Source organism: Pleurodeles waltl, chromosome 1_2 (assembly GCF_031143425.1).
Source record: "Pleurodeles waltl isolate 20211129_DDA chromosome 1_2, aPleWal1.hap1.20221129, whole genome shotgun sequence".
Classification (NCBI taxonomy): Eukaryota; Metazoa; Chordata; class Amphibia; order Caudata; family Salamandridae; genus Pleurodeles; species Pleurodeles waltl.
Genome location: NC_090437.1, coordinates 686,889,986 through 686,912,218, shown reverse-complemented (window position 1 = coordinate 686,912,218; position 22,233 = coordinate 686,889,986).

Below are 22,233 nucleotides of genomic sequence, written 5' to 3'. Positions count from 1 at the left end.
GGGAAACCACTTGCGGGTAAAACCCCCCATCAAAGCACGCCCCAAGGGGAAGTGATTGACCTCAGAGGAATGGTTTCCGGGTACCGGGTGGCATGATCCACCAAGACCAGGATAAACCTGTTGCCCATGGCTGTCTTGGGATCCAGAGGCCCCACATTGTCAATGCCAACCCTTTCAAAGGGGGTACTGACAATAGCAAAAGGTAGGAGGGGAGCCTTACATTTCCCCCCACTCTTGCCACTTGCATGACAAGTTTGTCAAGACCTGCAATGTGCATCTGAGTGCCTGCACATTAGAGGCCAGTGAAAGTGGGTGACAAGCCTCTCAAAGGTCTTGTCCCACCCCAAATGTCCAGCTAAAGGCACATCATGAGCCAACCCCTGTAGGAAGGCCCTGAGGCACTGGGGTATCACCAGCACAAGGGCTGACCCAGGCTCAGGAACCTTAGGCTCACTGTACAGGAGGTCGTCCTCCCAATAGATCAGGTGAGATCCTGGCTCCTTGCCAGCCGCCTGGTCTGCAGCCTGCGCTGCAAACCCTCAAGAGTAGGGCATGTTTTATGTGCTGCACAGAATGCTTCCCTGGTGGGCCCCTCTTCCTGCTGCCACTGCGACAGCTCAGGGACTTTGCCCAGTTCAGCCACCTGTTACCCTGTAGGCTCTGGGGCGTCACCCTCAGGCTCTGCCTCCTCCCGGACCATGGGAACTTCTAGGGCCGTTTTCCCATGCCCCCTGCCCTTCCTCTTTTTGGCGGTCCCCAGGGCCACTGTTTCAGGCTCCAGGGGCTCTTGACCACCCTGATGGGCTGCCATTGATCAGGTAGATACACATACCCTCCCAGGCAGACCCAACATCTCCAAGTGAGACCTGTGTTCCTCCTACTTCCAAGGGGAATCCTCCAGGTCTTTGCCAAGCTAACAATCTACAGGAATGCTTGGACTCACAGCTAGTTTCAAGGAACCTGAGACCCCCCAACTCCATTCAAAGGGAACCTGCGCCGCTCTGCACAGGTGCTCTGAGTTGTCCACTGCAACTACTTGGTGAAGTACCCGGGGATCAATCTGCTCTTCAGACACCAGGTGACTCCTCATTGTAGTCACAGTGGGTCCTGTGTCTCTCGGAGCCTCCACCCTCTGTTCATTGATGGTCACCCACTGCATGTATTATTTAGTGTTCTCAGGCATGAGGGTTCTCTGGACCATCTCACTGTCCCCTAGTGAGACAAGGGTCATCTCAGCTGGTTCTCACCCACCTGGAACCAACTCCTCCCCAAGCCCTACACTAGCCATACCCTGGGACGGTGCACCAGTAGCTGCCGGTGTACTCTTGGGACATTTGGGGTCCACCCTCACATGACCTACTTGGTCACATGCATAACACTTACGTGGGGGGGGCCCTGCCACTGGTTTCCCTTTGGAGAACCATGGCTTCTTCTCACTGGGGGGCTGTCTATCTTTACCCTGGGAATCAGTTTGGGGCCCTTTAGAGGACTTCCCCTGTTTACCCTTACCCCCCTTTTTTCTAGGAGGGACCCTGCCCAGCCTACCAGCGAACCCAGGACAAGATGGGCCAGATACACACCACCTTTCAGGACACGCAAAGGCTGCAGTGGTAATATCACCAGGAGGCCATGCAGCAGTGGCAAGCACTCAATGCCACCATGGTCTCATTTGTAGGGTAATTCAAGGAATTGAACAACATCCTACGGACATCCTCAACCCAACAGCAGGCCACATCCAGTAGTCAGGCAACACCACTGGCAACAACATCAGCACCTGCTACTGGAATTGAGGCACAGCAGGAGGACCCACAGGCCACCAGGACTCCTACCCCTGCAGCTGAGGGACACCCCTGCAAAAAAGCCCCCCCCATCTAGATATCATGCAGGACCTGAGGCCAAGAATAATTCCCCCACCAGGAACTGATCCTTCTTCTGAACTGTCACTTGTGTGCCACTGTTACACCCTGTTGGCTGTCCAATACCAAGTACACCTCATACCAAGCAAATGGATACAGGTCCTGTGAGACAAACAGCTGTACCACCCACTCTGACCAGCACCCACACCAATACCCCACTCCTCTGGACTGTGATGTCATACACTTAATAAACACAAATTCACATGTCATGGTTCATGTCTCTTCATTGTATGTAGTGGCAATCCTGTTTCCAAGCAGCAAATAAATACACATGTCAGCACCACAACAATGTTGAAGTGACAGATATAGTCGGACACCCAGGCAGGTGTGTAAGTAAATCCAAATTGTTATGATTTCCAGGGTCAACAATGGCAACAGACAATACAGAAATCAGCTTGCAGACAGAGATGTGACCTGAAGAGGGAAAATGAAGTGCACAAAGCTATAAGGCATGTAAACAATATATACATCCACAGCATTTGAACACATACACTGGATGACAGGTCCAGCAGCTATGATGCCACATATGTAAGGTTCTGCATAGGCAGTCACACACGTGTGGGATGGTAAAGTTGTAACATAGGTAACATCATCTATTTTTCACCTCCCTGAGTGGTCAGGAACATGCAGCTGACAAAGCAGCATGACATGCTTACACAGCAGGACAAGACTGATAAATGCCCCTAATATAACCCCAAAAAGGCAGACTGTGGACCCTAGGCCTTTAGTACAACAATAAGGCTCTACCACAATGGCACCAACATTCCACACATGTACTTAGCAGCAGAGAAATTACCACTACCCCTCATGGTAAGTCTACTACCCTTCAAGCTCGGAAACAAAGATGGAAGGCTGTAGTCCCACACACACCTTGATGCATGCAAATACTGGCTAGTGACTGGCTTCAGCAATACATCTTTCATGTGCAGATGTCATACAATTCACACACACCTGTACGTTATTGAAAGTATTGACAAATCAGGTCACTCCTGTTGTCATGTGCCTCATCCTCATCTGCCTCCCCCTCAGAATCAGAGTCACCGGCCCCAAACACTGCTCCAGCATCATGGTCCCCCACCTCCAAAAGTGGGATGTGCCTTCTGAGGGCCAGATTATGGAGCATGCAGCATGCAACTATGTTCTTGCAGACTTTCCCTGGTCGGTACTGTAGGGCACCACCAGACACATAAAGGCAGCAAAATCTAGCTTTCAAGAGACCGAAGGTCCACTCAATCACTTGTCTCGTTCGGCCATGTGCCTCACTGTACTTGTTCTCCCCTCCTGTAGTTGGATGTCTCACAGGTGTCAGGAGCTAGGGCAGGTTGGGATATCCGGAGTCACCTGTGTGGAAAAGGGAACATGACCATAAGTAACAATGCTAGGCAGAGTGCTGACTCTGTTATGAGGGGTACAAACGTCTGACATGGAGGGCAGTACACATACCTATGAACCAGGCCCTTTCTCCCTATAGCTGTGACATCATTGCAGGGACACTGCTGTTCCTCAGGACATGGGAATCATGTACTGATCCTGGGAATTTTGTGTTCACTTGTGTTATGTATTCATCTGCAAGACACACGACTTGTACATTGAGCGAATATGTACTCTTCCTGTTTCTGTAGACCTGTTCATTGGTCCTCCGAGGTACCAAGGCAATGTTAGTCCCATCAGTGGCCCAATTACATGTGGGACATTTGATATGTTGCAGAAGGCTGGTTTTACAATTCAAGATATTGTGCGACTCTAATGTAACTGTGCCCATGCTTGAGTAGGGCATCTATCATATCCTGCAACACCTTATTGACATGGGGCTGTGAAAGCACTGCAGCCAGGCCTACTGTAAACAGAAAAAGACACTTGCCAGAAAATTCAGGACCAGACAACACCTGGACTGTTGGAGGAATGACACAGGGATTTCTCAATCCCGGAAGGAGGTCTGGCTTCAACTGGGCAACCAATTTCTTGATGCACAAACAGTTCAGTCGATACATCATGATTATGTGACGCTCTTCCATGATATCAAGATCTATGAGCGGCCGGTAAACTGGTGCATTCCTCATCACTACATTGTGGCGATATCTAGGTGGGACACAAACAACAATCTGGGAACCACTCACAATGTAGGGCACCAATTATAACATACGACAGTAATGAAGTGTAATCAATGCCAGTTGGCTGTCATTTTGTGGGAAGACACATAACTCCACACTCCATTCCTGACCAGATGATGGCACATGATCCCTGTGGCAATGGATGTATACAGGACATGTACACATACACCTTCCATGTGTTCCACTACACTGATCATATATGTTGACAACTGTAGTGACAAATGTGGTGATGTCACCAGACACTCACTACATGTGTCATTATTCACAATGTGTGACCTGATGTATCTATTTGTGACAACATACAAGTAATTACGCAGTGTGCATTCAGCACAGTAATGTCACAGACTAATATGGCATCCACCTGTCCAGCATGCATTGTACAGCTGGAAGTCACCTCGTTCTGCCGGCGGAAGTCGTCATGGTGGAAGGCGGTCTGAACCTCTGTGCAACTCCTCATTGGTTTAGTATAACGTCTATGGGAAACTGGGACCAATGATGATCACCGCCAGCAGTGACGGTCATGACCGCTACAGTCGTAACCACCATTTTGTATGGGCCAGCTCACTTGACTCCTGGCTTTCGGGCAAGACAGACCTCCACTTCGTGTGCTGCTGTGTCCTGTCAGTTGGAGCAACAATGGCACGCACTGCAGGGGATAGGGCCCCAGCCTTCACTAAGGAGGAACTGGAAAAACTGCTGGAAGGGGTCCTACCCCTGTTTGGGCGGTTGTACAGTGCTCCAGGGCAACAGGTCAGTACAACGCCTTTGGCTCACATGATGGATGGTGTTTGACAATATATGTGTGCACATTGACATGTCATGACTGATCAGGTGTTTAGCATGCGCAGGATATGTGTGGAATATTGGCAGTGTGCATGGTCCCTGTTTGTTGTGTCTCACCAAAGGTTACTGCTGTATTGTTGTAATGAACATTATGTCCCCCCTTTTCTGAATGTTTCCCATGCAGGTCAGAGCCCACCAGAAAAAAGAGTTATGGAGAGCCATCGCCAAGGAAGTGCGGACCCTGTGGTCCATAGCCGGCAGAGCCCCCACTGCAGGAAGCGGTGGGAGGGCCTGAGATGCTAAGCCTGGAAGACTGTAGAGGCCCAGATGGGGATTGCCTCCCAACGTGGGAGGGGCTTCCGTCGGACCCTGACCCCCCTAATGGCCCACATACTGGCGGTGTTGTACCCAGAGTTGGATGGGCACTTGAAGGAAGCACAGCAGCCATAAGTGAGTACGTGTTGACTGTCAGATGACTACTGCATGCTTGTGTACTGTGACCCTCACTGGATTAGGAATTGGCGTAGTCAGATGTGATTTAGGGAATGTACAGTCCTGGGTATTACACCCATTATGAAGGAGTGTGTGGTATTAGATATGTTGAGCCATGCAGGAGAAGAAGTGGTAGTACTGTAACACACATTCACCTGTAGGTATTGGATGCTCAATGATGTCCCTGGCTGCATCCTCCAACTCTGCGTGTTCTGTTGAGGTACAGAGTGGTCATTCAGGCACTGTGTATGTGTAATGACAGGCATGTGACATGAACATTGCAATTGTTTAACTTGCCACACCAATCAACCTCTGTAGCAAATGTACTCCACACATTCCTATCAGTTAGTTAATGTTCTGAGTCCCTTTGTGCTCAGATTTGTATCATCCCGTAATGGATGACATGCGGATGGGTATGGTCCTCGGCTGGTTTGTTGGATAAGACATTTATGCAGTTGATAGCCATGTAGTGGTCTTCATTCAGGTGTTTAGCTGCAGGGATGAGGTGAGTTTGGGTATTGCTTGCATGACCCAATAGTATATGATTGCTAAATGGTCTCTTGTTTCCCCGGCAGGGGCTGTAATCTGCATCTGTGTGCAAAGGTGTGTGAGGTCTGTGTATGGATTGTGTCTGTGTTGTTGCATGCGCTGGGTAGATGGTTTGGGCCATGGGGATGTTATGATGTGTGTGACTGCTTGCTTATGTGATTGTATGGGGTGTTGTGTGTGTCTCTGTGTATGGTGAAGCATGTGTGGATTTCCTTGATTGTTGGTGTACGTGTTGTGTCACCTGTATCATTGTTTGGATGTGTGTTCACAGCTATTGATCGTCTGTCATTGCTACACAGAGTTCAAGGTGTGTGTATGTGTGGTGTTACACAACGTGCCTGTCTTTGCCTGCGTTGAGGTGTTTGTGGTCTAGTTGTCGTTGTGTGGTTATGGGGTGTGTTGATGGTGTTAGTGTGTGTTGTGCTGTATGTTTGGCACGTATCAGCTTAGCTTTGTGTGTGTATTGGGTACTTGGCATTGTTGTATATTGTGTGTGCATGTGTGTGGCCTTAGCTGTCTGTGCGAGGAATGTGTTATGTGTGGGATCACTGCCCTTTCCTCCCCTTTGTGCTAGGCGTACTTATGGTTGTTGTCTTCATCGTTCTCAGTGGCCCTGAAGGTGTATGACGAGATACAACGCTGGGAAGACTAGCAGTTAGTCTGTAATGGCGGCCACAGAGGCATCTCTGTGCCTGGAGGTGTGTGTCTCCTTTTGTACTTTCTGTTTCTGACAAGTTTTTATGACGGCCAGCCTGCACCGGATATCCTCGCGGTGTGGTGACTCGGAATATGGTGGGCAGAACTTTGGCTTCCGGCATCCTGAAGATGACTTCCGCCACCAGATGCTGCTCGTCAGTGATAGCGGTGCTGGCAGTGAGTTGTCTGGGTTGCATTGGGTTCACCGCCTTACTCGTTATATGTCGGTCTGCATTGCCACCCTGGCAGCGGTCAAAAGACCACTGCTGGTGTGGAGGTTCAGTTACCACCAAACTCGGAATGACCACCTAAATCTGGAGCCCCATCTGATCCATGTCCTCCAAATATAATGTTTGAGATTAAGAAAGTGGTTGCAACTCCTCTCACCCTGTTCAACAAATCAGGATCTTTCCCACTTGAATGGAATAAAGCCTCCATTCTCCTTTTGCTGAAAAAGTCTACTGTGGAACCTAAAGAGGTGAAGAACTGTTGCCCCATTTCTCATCTTCCACTGCCAGCAAAGGTTTTAGAAAAACATATGAATGTTACTTTGTCTAAGTATGTGGAAGAGAAGCAAGTTTTAGATCCAGCACAATTCGGCTTTAGGCCTAATCACAGCATGGAATCTGCCTTGTGGTGGCTACCGACCAAGTAATGAGCATTTTGGATAGTGTGGGAAGCCTGCCATGATCCTGTTAGATCTGTAGGCAGCTTTCAATACCATTAGTCATGAGATTCTGCGCATTTGACAGAAATTGGAATAGAAGTCCCTGCTTAAAAGCTGTTTCGCTGTTTTTCTTTCACAGGGAAAAAAAACTCATGGCTGTGGGGTCAAAATAATTTACCCTGCCTTGTGGAGTTCCTCAGGGGTCATCTTTGAGCCCAACCCTTTTTAATATTGATGTAGCTCCACTGACAAGGCTAATTTGTTCCTTTGACAATTGCCCCATAGCATTTGCTGACGATGCACAGCTTATTGTCTCCATTGCAAATAATACGGAAGAGACAGCTTTGGGTTTTAATAAATGTATGGGGGCAATTGTACATTAGATGAGTCTAAATAGCTTGATGATTAACTCAACAAAAACTGAGGTCCTCTGGTTTGGGAAGAATTTGCTTTCATGGAACCAGGCTGGGTGGCCTCAATCCTAGGGCCCCCTCCAAACACCAGTATCCACCGTAACAAAATCTGGGTATCATTTTTTATGCCAATTTGTCTTTTAATGCTCAAATTAACAAACTTGCATCTTCCTGTTTCTATTTGTTGTATAAGATCAGGAAGAACCTGGTTTATATTCCATGTGAGTTGCAAAAAACAGTGGTTACTGCTTTGATCCTGTCTAGACTGGATTATTGCAATGCCCTCTATCTGGGGGCTCATCAACATTCCCTGAACAAATGACAATCCCTTCAGAATGCAGTAGCGCTAGACTTTTAAAAAAGATACCTAAATTCAAGTTTGCTTCTGAAACCTTAGAAGAGCTACACTGGTTGCCTGTGAGTAAATGGGTCAGATTTAAGACAGTCGGGGTCATTACAAGTTTGGCGGTCCCAGGACTGGCATGTTGGCAGTCGTACTGCTAACAGTCTGGTGGAAAAGATGGCAATATTATGACCATGGCGGTAGTCTTAACAGAATACAGCCAAAGCACCGTCGACACCACCACAGCGGTCTGGCCACCACTGACGACGGTAGCCACCTGCAAGCCAGTGTGGACGATGTTTCCACTGGACAGATTATGAGGTTGCAAACCGCCAAAGTTTCTGCCACGGTCGCACCATCACAGAAACCCAGGCGGAAACCAACTGCTTAAAAGGAGAAACCCACCTTCAGGAAGCCATACTCGCCCGGAGTCGCCATGGAATCAGAACTACACCTCTTCCCACTGCTCCTGTTCGCACAAAGACTTTGGAATCAGCAACGACACCAACAACTGTAAGTTCTCACAATTACATGTAACCATTGTATAGTGACAATTTTTGTCCACACACACACACAACACAAATTCGGGAAGTGGGTACGAGGTTGACGCTCACACGTAACTACTGCACACTGACACACACAGTCACAGACAGCCACACACACACTCATATATACACAACAAACACGGCATGTCCAACACACACACACACACATACACAAACACACACAGGTATGCACGGAATCACATGCACAGGCCCACATACACACTACCACACAACACCACAACACGTCCCAAAAACAACATAACCACACCATCTCCATTCACTTGACAGGGACCCACAGGGGACACTACCCAGGGACACATCACACAAACTTCACAACGTAACACCAACAGGCAAAACACACATACAAATACACAATCATACTACCTATCAATCGACCTACAAAGAACTCTTTGTCCAACATCTCCTGCAGGCACACAAAGCCACACAACACACCAATAAACACACCAACAGCACACAATACCAACACAACTATTTCCTTCAAAACACAAATGTACATCACACAACACATACTCCACCACTTTTGGACAAAATCACTGGACACAACCTTACATACTGTCTAAACAACACGCTTGGCCCAAGCAGAACACACAAACACACATACAGACAAACAACTAATGTCAGCCAGGACAACTACATACTACGGAAAGAAATGCATGACAAAGATGTAACCAGGTAACCAGGAAACCACATCTGGTTGGTATAAGTTATTATTAAAACTGTGAAAAAACAAAGACAATAGGCCAGTCCATCTAGAAAAAGTCACAATGTGCACAGTGCACATACGTGTGCCCTGAACTTGACTTCTGACTGCCATGTAACCTCCACAGGTAGGGCCATCTATGTGGCAGTCAGACACCTCCCGGGTTATCTGGGGATGGAAGGTGGTGTGGGTTTTGGAGGGGGACCTTTGAAATCTGGCTTGGGAGTGGGGGTTTGGGTTTGGACTTAGGTTTAGGTGGAGGGGTAGACTTAATGGCAGGGGGAGGGGCATGGGAACTTGCAGGGCGGAGGGGAGGTATTGAAGGTGGAAGGGCCAGACTTGGGGAGGGACACAGCACATTTAGGGGTATCAACAGGTGGGAGAGGAGTAGGGAAAGGGGCAAACTCCGAAAGCTTTCTTAGATACATGGGGACGGTCAAAGCAAAAGGGTTTGGGAGTGGAGGGAGAGGGAGTTGTTGTCTGAGGTGTTGGTGTGGATGTCTTGGGTGCATGTTTGTGTGAAGTATGATTGTGGGTGGTGAGGGTCTGCTGTAGTGCTGTCTGTGGGTAAGATAGGTGTAGTGGCTGGATCTGTGAATGTTGGTGTGGTGTCTTCAGGTGTGTCAGGTGTTGTGGCGTGATACTAGGGGTTGTGGAGATGTCAGGGCAAGTTGTGACCGTTGATGTGTATGCAGGTGTATGTTGCTTGTATGCTTGCGGGTGGTGTGTCTTGTGGTGCTTGTGTCTGTCTGAACTACCCTTGGATGATGAGGTGGATGCATTCTTGCCTGTCTGTGTGCTTTGGCGGGGTCGGAGATGAGGGGTTTGGGATTGGGAAGAGGAAGGTGAAGGGAGAATGGAAGACATAGGGTGACTGGCTGCCATCAGTGTGGAGTCCAGAGCCTGAAAGGATCTTTGTAGGCAAGCCAGTGCACCGTGAATGCCCTCCACAAATGCATTACTCTGTTGGACTTGAGTTGCCAGTCCCTGGATGGCATTCATGATGGTCGACTGACCCGCAGATAAATTCCTCACTGAGAGCAGCAGGGCTAACAGGGGCAGAGGCAGAGGTTCCTGCAGCAAAGGAGACGCCAACCTTTTTAGGTGAGTGGACACCGCCAACTGGGTGGGGAGCTACAGGGAGGGTGGTAGTAGTAAGAGGGGTGGTGGACAGAGGGGGTGCTGGGGTTGTCCCAGATGGGTCCACCACTGCCAGGGAGTGTCCACTGGAGAGGATTCTGATGATGATGTGCAGTCTCCCCAGTGGCATTCCCCTCGCCCTCCGGGCCACTGGTCCCTCGGTGTCGGTGGTATCAGCACTCCAGGTCCTGTGGCCAGAAGCTTCCCCACTCAGCTGTGCCCTGTCTCCTTCACCTGCCAATGCTGATGCAAAGAAACCGAGAGAGGGAGAGAGTCATCACATTCTTAACATGCACATACATAACATCTTACACAACAGTAACATCACATCTGTGTCTTAGAAAGCCCCAGGTAGGAACCATTTAGAGCCTACATCATGTCACAACTACATACTTCCAACATTCCCATATGACCACAGCGTCACACACAACATAAGCCAACCATCTGATCACTACATCACTATCCCATCTATTCAGCAGTAACTCAAAAAGATCATGCACAAAATGAATTGGCTACATCTGAAGTCTCTCCCCATGCAGATCATCACTGTTTATCAACAAATCATGCTTAGGAAATGCAGTTTAATGACAAAACACTATCATGTCTCCCCCTACTCCACACTTGCCCAGTCCATCACCAGTAGTCATGTTCCATGAAAGTAAACTCATCTCACTTCAAATACAACATAGCACGTTGCTTTGCAAACACATACCTAACATATATCTAACATACCTAACTTGTGAATCGGTCCATATCGGTCCATATCTTTCACACTGTTAAGCACCTCAGATGAAGACACAACCTATGGCATACTGAAACACTGTGCCTCACAAAATGACATAGCATGTCATTGAAACATCAACCTATGTACTATAAAAAGATTTATTAAGAATATCTGGACCCACTTATCTAAATCATTTACACATATGCAATAATTCTGTGTCCTACAATAGGGGTCTACGTAGCACACAGAATACAACCACAGACAACCACAGGGAGCATACAAACACCTCCAATACAATGGACACCAAACAATGTGCTTGAAGGCCACAAAGCATTCCACTACACATGATGATTAGAAACCTCTACATGACAAACACCAACATCACTAAAAACTTCCCTGACATGTGAATCCTAATACCTTAGTACAGAACTAACACTTACATATCCAATAATTAATGTGACCATGAATGACACATACACCTAGAGTCAAGCAAATTGAATGACAGCATATCCCATAACACAAACATGTAGATGTCAAATGAAAGCCCTGCTACACTAAAATGAGGAAGACATGAGCAACTCCATTACTGGAACTTTCCAAACAGCCTCAGATTAGCAAAGGTAAGTCTGGCAAAGAAGAGGTTCAACAGAACAATAGGCACTAAATAGTTTATGTTGCACACATATAGGTATGTGACTACCCTATGTAGCATGGACAATATAAATGGGCTAAGGGATCAGCAGCCTAGCCACTTATCTTCTCAACACCATATACATTAGAATAAAATGTAGCAGAGCACATGTCAATGTTATGCCTTGAAATGTCAAGGCAAGATTACCAACATGATTTTCGAAATGTAGGATGTCCACCCTGATCAATATCCATCTTTTTTAAATCATTAATCTGACATGACAATGGGGACACCTCCTCAAACCTCACAGGGATTGTAGTAAATTTGACGTAGCTAAATCCTGATTGGGATGACAGGCTCAGATTGGGATGACAGGCTCACATGAAGTTTCCTTCTATTTCCCGTTACTCATCTGTCAGATCCAACGTTGCACATAGAGCAAGATCCAGTGGAATAGGACTGGTCAAAGACCAAAGAGCTATACAACTTACCGTTTGGGTAAATGGATTTCGGAACACTAGGTGGGAAGGATGGCACAACAGGTTACACATATGTATGGCTAAGTAGAGTTCTACATATGACATAGTCACATGTGCATCTCCACATGCAGTCATACTGTTTGGTTGACATAGGTGATGAACATTTCCCTATACACATTACAATGGCCACATCTGTTTTTCAATGTTACCTGTAGCACTTACCACATTGTCACAGCTGAGATACTTAGATGTTATACACTTAACTGGCAGAGACATGTAAATGGTTCTGTCAGTGTTTACCCCTTTGTGGCGGCTGTGCTGCCCTCAAACTCCCATCCACCTCCTGTTAGTCCAACGCCAAAATGCGGGCCATTAGTGGGGGGGGTCAAGGTCCGACAGGCACCCTCCCTCTTTGGGAGGACATCCCCAGCTGGGACTCTGAGGTCTTCCAGGACCAGCGTCTCTGGTCCTCCCACTGCTTCCAACAGTGGGTGCTCTGCCGGCTGTGGACGTCCAGGGTCTACACTTGCTCGGGGACAGCACGTCAGATTACCTTTTTTCGATGGGCGTTGACCTGCAGAGATTACACAGACAAAAGGAAAAGTTCATGTCCACATGCACCAAACCAACACAAATGTACAGAACACTTCAGTGACAGCAAATAGGCAACCATTCCCATCCTCTCAGTTAAAACTCATGCATTATTTATCATCTGCATGCATCAACACCTTCACTACTTTAAATTTCAGTTACACCATCATATACCACAATACCATTGGACTCACCTGCTCCTCTCGTGAACCATATAGCCTTCCTTAAGGCTGTAGGACCTCATCCTCAACCTTGTCCAGCTCTTCAGCAGTGAAGGCTGGGGCCCTATCACCTGCAGGGCATGGCATGATAGCTCCCAGAGGCAGTACACAGCAGCTAAGTTAGTGGAGGTTTTGCTGGCAGCAGTGTCAGGAGTCAAGTGAGCAATACTGAAAAAGATGGTGGTCACTTCTGCCATGTACAGGACCGTAACTGCCGGTGGACATCGCCATTGGCCCAAGTCCGTCAAGGGCAGCAGTGTGTCCCACTTGTAATTTACACCGCAGTTGTGACTGCCTACAGCCATTACGACTTCTACGGGCGGACTTAGGTCACTTCCACATGTCCCGTACAGTAGGTCAGAAGGCTGCCATTTAGGGCACATTTTATGTATGGAAGAGTTTTTTAATCTGCGTCATAAACTATGCCCTATGTTGTACAGTATATCTGTAACTACTGCCTACATGTTTCGTTGTCTATTTGTGCATGTGAGCAGTTTAAGCTGTGTAACTGAAGGACATTTGGTGACAGCAATGTAAACTAGTATCAGGATCCTATGTGTGTTGTTAGTGTAGATAGTGTGCAACAATATGTGTACGACATGTAAAGTCAGTTGTACTAGCAAACAAATACTACAACAGATGAATATGAATGTGTAGTACATTAGGCACTTGAGGGAATGTGCACCAAGGAAAGTGTCATTGGATTCATAGCTATGTGCTGTACTATAGATGCCAGAGGTTGTAACCGACCTCGAGAGCAGACTTGTGTGACTTGTATATGGACATTTACATTATGTGTGCATGCTGCATGTCACTTACTATTTTACATGTTTTCACATAGTTATGATGCCATGACAACCACCAGTGTACCGTCAACCTGTAGACCTTTACACCATGGAGGAAAGACATACTGTCCAGACATATCGGCTGAATAGGCATACTATTATGGATCTTTGTGATCAGTTGGAGCCAGATCTGATGCCTGCCATTCACAATCCCTATAGCTTACCTTCCATTGTTCAAGTCATGTCAGTGCTACACTTCCTGACCACTGGGTCCTTTCAGAATACAGTGGCCCTAACTGCAGGAATGTGTTGAGCCATGTTTAGTTTGGTTTTGAAGGATGTACTGTGTACATTGTTGAAACACCTGGACAGCTACATCAGGTTTCCCCAATGTGGGGATTTTGCCTATGTGAAGGCAGAGTCTATGGGACACATTCCACGTGTGTCTGGAGCCACTGATGGAACCCATGTAGCCTTCGTTCGCCCCAGTGCCAATGAACAGGTGTATAGGAACAGGAAAAACTACAACTCCATAAACGTTAAAGTGGTGTGTCTGGCAGACCAGTACATTTCACAAGTCAGTGATAAGTATCCAGGATCAGTCCATGATGATCATGCGTAACAGCAATGTCCCACTGCTGATGACACAACTCCATACAGAGAGGGCCTGGCTGATTGGTAAGTTACAACAGAAATGTGTGTTTGCAAAATATGTCTCCTGCCACCACAATGTTGCATGTCCCACATATATGTTTGTGTTGTTCTACCAAATTGCTTACAGGTGACTTTGGCTATCCTAACTCCCCTTAATTGTTGACACCAATGAGGTACCCAACCACGCCAGGGGAAGTCTGCTACAAGAGGCCCACTGGAGGACAAAGCGTGATGTGGAGCAGACTTTGGGGCTCCTGAAAGCAAGGTTTAGGTGCTTGGACATTTCAGGAGGAGCCATCCTCCACTCACCCAACACGGTATGTCAAATAATAGTTGTCTGCTGCATGCTCCACAATCTTGCCCTGAGACGTTAGATACCATTAATACCAGAGGAGGGGAGGCAGCAGAACCTGTGGGGGGAAATGCAGATTTTCCAAGTGGTAAAGAGCCAGAGGAAAATGAAGCAGGAGACTCCAGGACAGATCTCATCTATCAGTACTTTCACTGACGGAAAGGTGTGTGGTGTTTACTTAATGTTGTGATTCACTTTTGTAATCTGAAGTTAATGGATAGCATGTCAGCTCCTATGCTGCATCATCTGCGGAGTTATAGGTAGCTTAAATGCCTATGAGTGAGTTGTGCATGCAGACTTATAATTTCTATTTTTTTACAGGACAGAGTAGTCTACAGTATCATGTTTTATTGTAGCAGATACAAAGTCATACTTGTGGACATGACTTCTCTAATTTGAGGAATGTTTTCTGCTATGTCCTGTCCCTTATCTCTGTCAATCATAGATTTGCAGTGATCCTGTTTGGCTCATCAACCTTGGCAAGTGACATACAGTGTCAGAAGCAGATGAGAATTGCAGGCAGATATTAGAAGCGGACATGGCTGAAACCAGGTACTAATTCTCCAGAATATGTGAGTGCAACTAACATTGTTAGACTTTCAGGACACTGGGGTGGTAATGTATTTTCCAGTCAAGTTCACCTGTAGGGTACAGGAGGTGGTCAAATGATCTCATTTGTATCTCCATATTTGTCTGTCTCATGTGTAAACATAGGGCCATAGCCTCTCCCATCAGAATAGTTTCTATTGCATGTATTCTTACTTGAATCTAGCTGTCAGTGTGCTCCTACTTTGCAGAGCAATTTGCATGTCACTGTGCACTGACATAGGTGAGTGACAAGCCTACAGGTATGTGACCAATGTACGTGAGAGATCCCTGGATTGGGAACATCAGTACTGGTATCTGTCTGTACCGTGGGATGTGGATTTTTGGAAGCTATGGAATGGGTATGTGATGAGGCTTTATCAGGTGATACAAAGGACCAATCTGTGCACATCCTGCCTTGTAGGGAGACTAACATGACCCTAACGTCTGTATCCTGTGGTTTGGCATTGTGTGACACCTCAGTAAACATCTTGATGTTACAATCAGTCTTCTGTTTGCATGTCTACCAATAAATGTGTGTAGATGTAGCGTACAACAGTTTTTAATTCTGTCCATGTTGGAATCCTAATGTAATGAGTGTCCTGCTGATAGAGTCCACATGTGACGTCTATTACATAGGTTGCACAATACAGAGGGACATACTGATAGCACAGTTGCCATGCATAGCAGTTGTACATGGTTGATAAATGACACATACACATGACGTGTGGTCAAGGGTGATTTATTGTGAACAGTGAACAATATGTATGACTAGTAACTAACATAAACAAAACATTAACAGTGAAGGGTTCAGTCATGGTGGCTGGAATCATGAGGCTAGCTGCTACACCCTTAGGATACACAAGTACAGTGTCCTTGGAAAAAGGGAAATTGGAGATTGGGGTGTATCTGTGGCACACAAGGGGAACAAGTCAGGAGAGGTTTACTTCCTGGCAGTGGGTTAGGTCTTAGCATGGGTGGGGTGTCTGAGGCATGTCCTTCCCCTGGCAGGGCCTCAATTCCACTAGCAGCCACAGATATTCAAGGGTCTGAAGATTTATTACTAGTGGAAGAGGCCTGATGTTGTGTTTCAGACCTACTCAGGGTAGTGTTGATGTCCCTCAGCATCCCAGCAATAGAAGCCTGGATACCATTTTGTGCCTGCCACTGCTGCATGACTTCCTGGTGGTTGTCCCTCTGCAGCTTTTGGATTTCTCCCAAAATGCTGATTACTTGGCCCATCATGCCTTGGGAATTTTGGTAGCCTCCCAAGACTTGGGAGATGGTTGAGATGGTTTCCTGGTCAGTACTGTCCCTTTGAGCCCCCATCCTGTGGCCCACAGCATCCCTCCCACACACCCTACCCCACATGCCTGTGCCCCTGACTTGAATGCCGAAGGCGTCTTAGTGTTAAAAACTACCATTGACCCAATGATCCCAGTGGAGGCACCAATTCATGGCCTGACATAGATTAAACCTTACCGACAGGAGTATAGCCAGGTTTTGAGCAGTTTTCTGAAACCCAGAAAATTAGGTTTTAATATTTAATTTTTAATTGAAAATTATCTATCTATCTATCTATCTATCTATCTATCTATCTATCTATCTATCTATCTATCTATCTATCTATCTATATTATACACACACTGGTTTATCTGAGAAAAAAAGATATTTGGCTTACTGACAGGATACAGCGGGAGCGTTTAGGGAAAGAGGTTACCCTTAACATGGGAGCAGTATGACGGACGGGTCACAAGGGAGTTTTATGCTGGTCTGCCGAGAGCTTTGAACTAGACTTCATTTTTAAGGTCTACCGTATCACAGGGAAATGATGGACGGGTTGTAAAGAAATCTAAAGCAGCATACAGAGTATCTTGAACTAACTTTCGTTCACAAGCCCTGATGAAAAGACTTTGGTCCTCAGTATGACTTTGGCTGCCTTTTTAGTAGACCGCCGAAGTCACACTGCCACTATTTGGTGGGGAGGCCGTCAGCAGCCATACTGGTGGTCAGTGGTCTAGTGGAGCTTGCTCCGTCTCCTCCACCACGTCACCACAACCCCGCCTGGCGTATTACAACATTGTAAACCGTGGGCGGTGTTGTGTTGGTGGGGAGCTGGTGGCGGAGAAAGCACCATGGACCCCGTTCCCTCCCGGGTGACCACCGCGACCACTAGGTAAGGTGATTGTCCAACAGGAGAGGTGGGGGGTGTTGAGTGTTGTGTTCGTGAATGGGTGTGTGTGTGTGAATGGGGGGTGTTGTGTGTGTGCGTGTGTGCGTGTGTGTGCAAGTGTCTGTGTGCGAATGAATTTATGCGTGGGTGGGGGGAGTATGTGTTCGTGTATGCGAGGGGTGGGGGAGAATGTGTGTGTGTGTATGCAGGGGGTGAGAATAGTGTCGTGACCATGTGTGCATGTGTGTGTGAATGAGTGAGCGTGGATGTGTGCGTGTATGTATGTATGTGTGGTGTGTGCATGTGTGCATCGGGGCAGGGAGGGTCCAGAGGGAAGGGGGACGTCGCTGCTTGGGGGGGTAGGAGGCTCCTGATGGGGTCGGTGGGGTGGGGATCTCCTACATGGAGGGGGGGTTGGGGAGTCCTGTAGTGGCGACAGGAATTAGTATTCCTGTCATCAGTATCCATACTGTCAGGGATTTCATGGCGGGGCTGCCGCCACAAAATTCTTGACTGTAAGGATACTCATTATACCGCGGGCGGTGTAGAGTGGACCGCCAGGCTGAAGGTGGTCAACCTTCAGCCAGGCGGTCCCACCCCCCCGGCGATTCAGCCAGTTCACTGCAGTGGTCATATTTGGTGGTCCTGCACTGCCACGTTGTCGGCAGTCTGACCACCACTGTCAGCGTGGCAGGACTGCCAGGGTCATAATGACCCCCTGTGTCTCCAAACATGTGTTGACTGTCGGTTTTCTATGTATATGCGATTTCTAATGCTCCACGACTTTTGGATGATCTTTGTAGTATACATGCAAGATTAGATATTTTGACGAAACTTCAATGAGTATACAGCAATAAAAGATAATTGACATTTGGACTGAATTTTAAGTACCGTTATTACAATTTCTTCTCAGATTAACTAGACTGTGTATAATTTATATAACCTAAGCTGGTAGGGTACCCGTACATTTGGAAAAGACCCAGGCCTTTCACCCAATACTCCCCTGGCCCTGCTTGATGAATACTAGCAACATTTTTAAGCTAATAGTTCTGCTGTAGGTTCAGCTGCTGTCTTGCAGGCTTTGGGGTGCTCCGTAATGCAGGGGCTGAGAAAAACGGTGGTCCCAAAACATGTTTAGATTGGAATTACATCAAATTTGGCAGAAAGATAGCTCTTGGTCCAGAAAGCATGCTTTTGTGATTTGGTGTAAATTCGTTCAGTAGTTTTTGAAGTACCGTATTTACCGGCGTATAACACGCACCGGCGTAAACACGCACCTCATTTTAAGAGGAAATTTCTTAGAGTTAAAAAAATTATATCTATGGACGTGATTGCTCCATGGATCCAACTGTCCCTGTGATATCTGATTGGCTGCCAAAACTTTAACAAAGAAGTGCTGTCAGCCATTTGGGACACAGCTTCAAACGAGTCCCACAAAAAAGGTCACAAAAATAGAAAAGGGGCCAGGGCAGGGTCATCCTGAACCCCTACCTTGACCTTGGGGTCCCTGAGGACCCCGCCAGGGCAATAAAACACTTTATTTTAAAAGAAACTTTGAAAATCTACAGATCCGAATCCATGGCTTTTTCTGAGATTAAAAAAAAGGGTGGTCTCCCACCCTTTTGTTTTATTTTGCCCCTGGGTGGGCCTTGTCCTGGGGTCATTAAAAAGAACGGGGGTGTACAGGTCCCCCCTCATAGTGCTTATATCAGCACCAGAGAGCTCCACCTCACTGAGGCAATTATGCAAGAATATGGGGGGGGGACATGGCCCCTGTGCCACAGGGACCCCCACCTCTTCGGAACAAAATGTTTATTTGTAATCGGGGGACCTCCACCTTCCCAGGGCTTAATATGAAATTTAAGCAGGGGGCCCGGGTGGCAATTTGTTCTGATGATGCATCGGCAGCAAGGCTCCCCTGCAGCCCTGGGGACCACCACCTCCCCGGGGCTGAAATTAAATGAAAGGGTCTATCAGGGATCTCCGGCCCCGGGGACCACCAATTCCCCAGGGCTAAGTTAAAACTTTGGAGGGGGGCCTCATGGCCAACCTCATTGAGCCAATAATGGCCCTCGGACAGCTCCTGTTGTGTCTTGGGGTGCCCACCACTGGGACATAGCTGTTTGCTCTGACTTGGTGGGAGATTTGACAGCTCCTGCGAAGTCTGAGCAAACAATCCACTTCCAGTGGGCAAGAGCTGTCACAATGCTCTCGCCTGCTGGAAGCAGAGGTTTCACCTCTTTCCCTGCCCACAGACATGAGCGCAGGAAAAGAGATGAAACTATTGATTAAATTATTGCTCTTGCACAGAGGGAGCTGCGTATTTCGCAGCTCCCTGTGTGCAAGAGCAATGCTGGCTTCCACAGGAGACAGGGAGCCTGGCTGGGACCATGGGACTTTGAGGCTCCCTCCACTGTCTCATTGCACAATGGATGCCCTGATGGGCATCCAGAAGACATGGCCAGGCCCTGGGGGATGGGGTCCCCAGGGCAGACATTGGCCCAGGAATGGGGCCTTCCCTATTAAATGAAGGCCTGGCCCCAGGAGATAAAGGCCCCTGGGCCCAATTCAGCCCGGGGAGGGGGCCGTGCAGGTTCTCCCTTTAAATTGCTACAAGTATGCAAATGTGCAAATCGCCTGAAAGCTCCGACCACTTGGCCCCGCCATGTCCACCTTAGTAGTATCCAAAGATCTTCCTGCATTTTACAAGGATGATGGACAGCTTCCCAAGGTCCCCCCAGTGCATTTCCTGTCGATTTTGATGGTGCATTCTTGATTCAAAGAAATGTGAGGACATCTCCACAATACAAAAAAGAAATTACTTAATTTAGATGAGAGGAAGGACCGTGGTTTGGTGGAGATTTACATCTTTGTAGTCTCATTGGCCTCTCTATAAGAGTCTTCTCGTTATTACAGAATTCTAGAGAAAGAGGCAACAGGAACAATCATTTTGCCAAAACTCACACAAGGTCACTGATGACATTTCCTCATAGTGCATTACACAGCTTTACTGTACAATGCATACTAGACCTTTACCCAAGGAGGCAGAAAGACCTCCCCTGGGGTAGATATTTTGCACAAAGCTGTGGACTCTTCCTGTAAAAAAGAGCAGGTGAGATTCCTTTGTGGCACTCACACAGCGCCTGATGCACCCACACAGACACTCACACCTGCTCACAGACGCACTCAGACACTCATTCAGACACTAATGCTCCCACTCACAGACCCACTCAGACTCTCAAGCACCCACTCACTGACCCACTCAGACTCTCACGCACCCACTCACAGACCCATTTAGACAGTTCTGCGTCCACTTACAGATCCACTCAGACATTCATGCACCCACTCACAGAGCCTTTCAGACATTCATGCACCCACTCGCTGACCCACTCAGTCTCACACACCTGCTCACAGACCCACTCAGAGACTCCTCATGCACTCACTCACAGACCCACTCAGAAACACGTGCACTTACCTACAGAAGCACTCAGAGACACCTGTACCCACTCAAAGTCCTAGTCAAACACTCACATACTCATGCCTTAAGGTAACTTTAACTTGCACCCTCGCAATGCACAGTTTTTTCATCAAACATTATACTGATATTATCAATGATGCTATCAAAGATGTCATGAGTCCTGTAATTTGTGGGGTAGTTAGCAGTGCATGAAGATGGCGTGAGTTATAGTTAACTTAGGGCACAAATTATAGTTACTTGAGGTAACTCTAACTATAACTGGTGAATTTCTATGGTTCCGTACATTTCAAATGCGAGCCTAACTATAACGTCCCTGTAACCTTTGTTTTTTTAAGTGAATTTCTATGTTTAAAAAAAATTCTATTTCCTAACTATAACGTCCTTGCAACCTTTGTTTTTTCATTAGCATACGTTAATCCAACCACCGCTGAGCATGGCCTTTGGCCACCCCTTTTAAGCACCCAACTGTGCACGACCTTCACTTGTGCGTAGCAGAGGTTGCCCACAACATCTAGCCTGCAGCAGGACCCTGTAGCCAACCCCTCTAACCACCCAACTGCATGCTGTGCACTGCCCTTTGGTTGTGCGTGGCGGGAGGAGGCCACAGCCTCTCTGGGAGAGAAAATAGGTGTGAGAAGATGTATCTTAGGGTGAGAGTGGCTGTGAGAGTGTCTGCCTGGGTGTGAGAGTGCGTACTTCGCTTTTTCACTGGGTACGTCAGTGTGTGTGCGGGTCCATGAGTGGGTGCATGAGGGTGTCAGTCGGTCTGTGAGTGGGTGTGTGAGAGTCTGAGTGGGTCTGTGAGTGAATGAGTAACTGTCTGAGTGGGTGCATGAAGGTCTGAGGGGGGCTGTAAGTGGGTGAATCAGGATCTGAGTGGGTGTCTGAGTGGGTGTGTGAGTTGAGAAAGAAATTGAAAAAGAGAGTAATAGAAAGAGAGTGAGAAAGAGAGAGCTTTTTAGGCTTTGATGTATCATATACTTACAATGAGATATTTCTGCACAATTTAAAAAGAAAAATCTATTTCTCATTTAAAAACAGTAAGATCACCTTTCAATAGGAGCCTTAAATATTTGTACTTCAAAAAATAATAATTAGGAGGGAACTGACTCCTTCTGGACTAGAACACTCAACATGAAGGACTGTGACCTTCACACTTAAGCTACTTTAAAAAAAGATATATA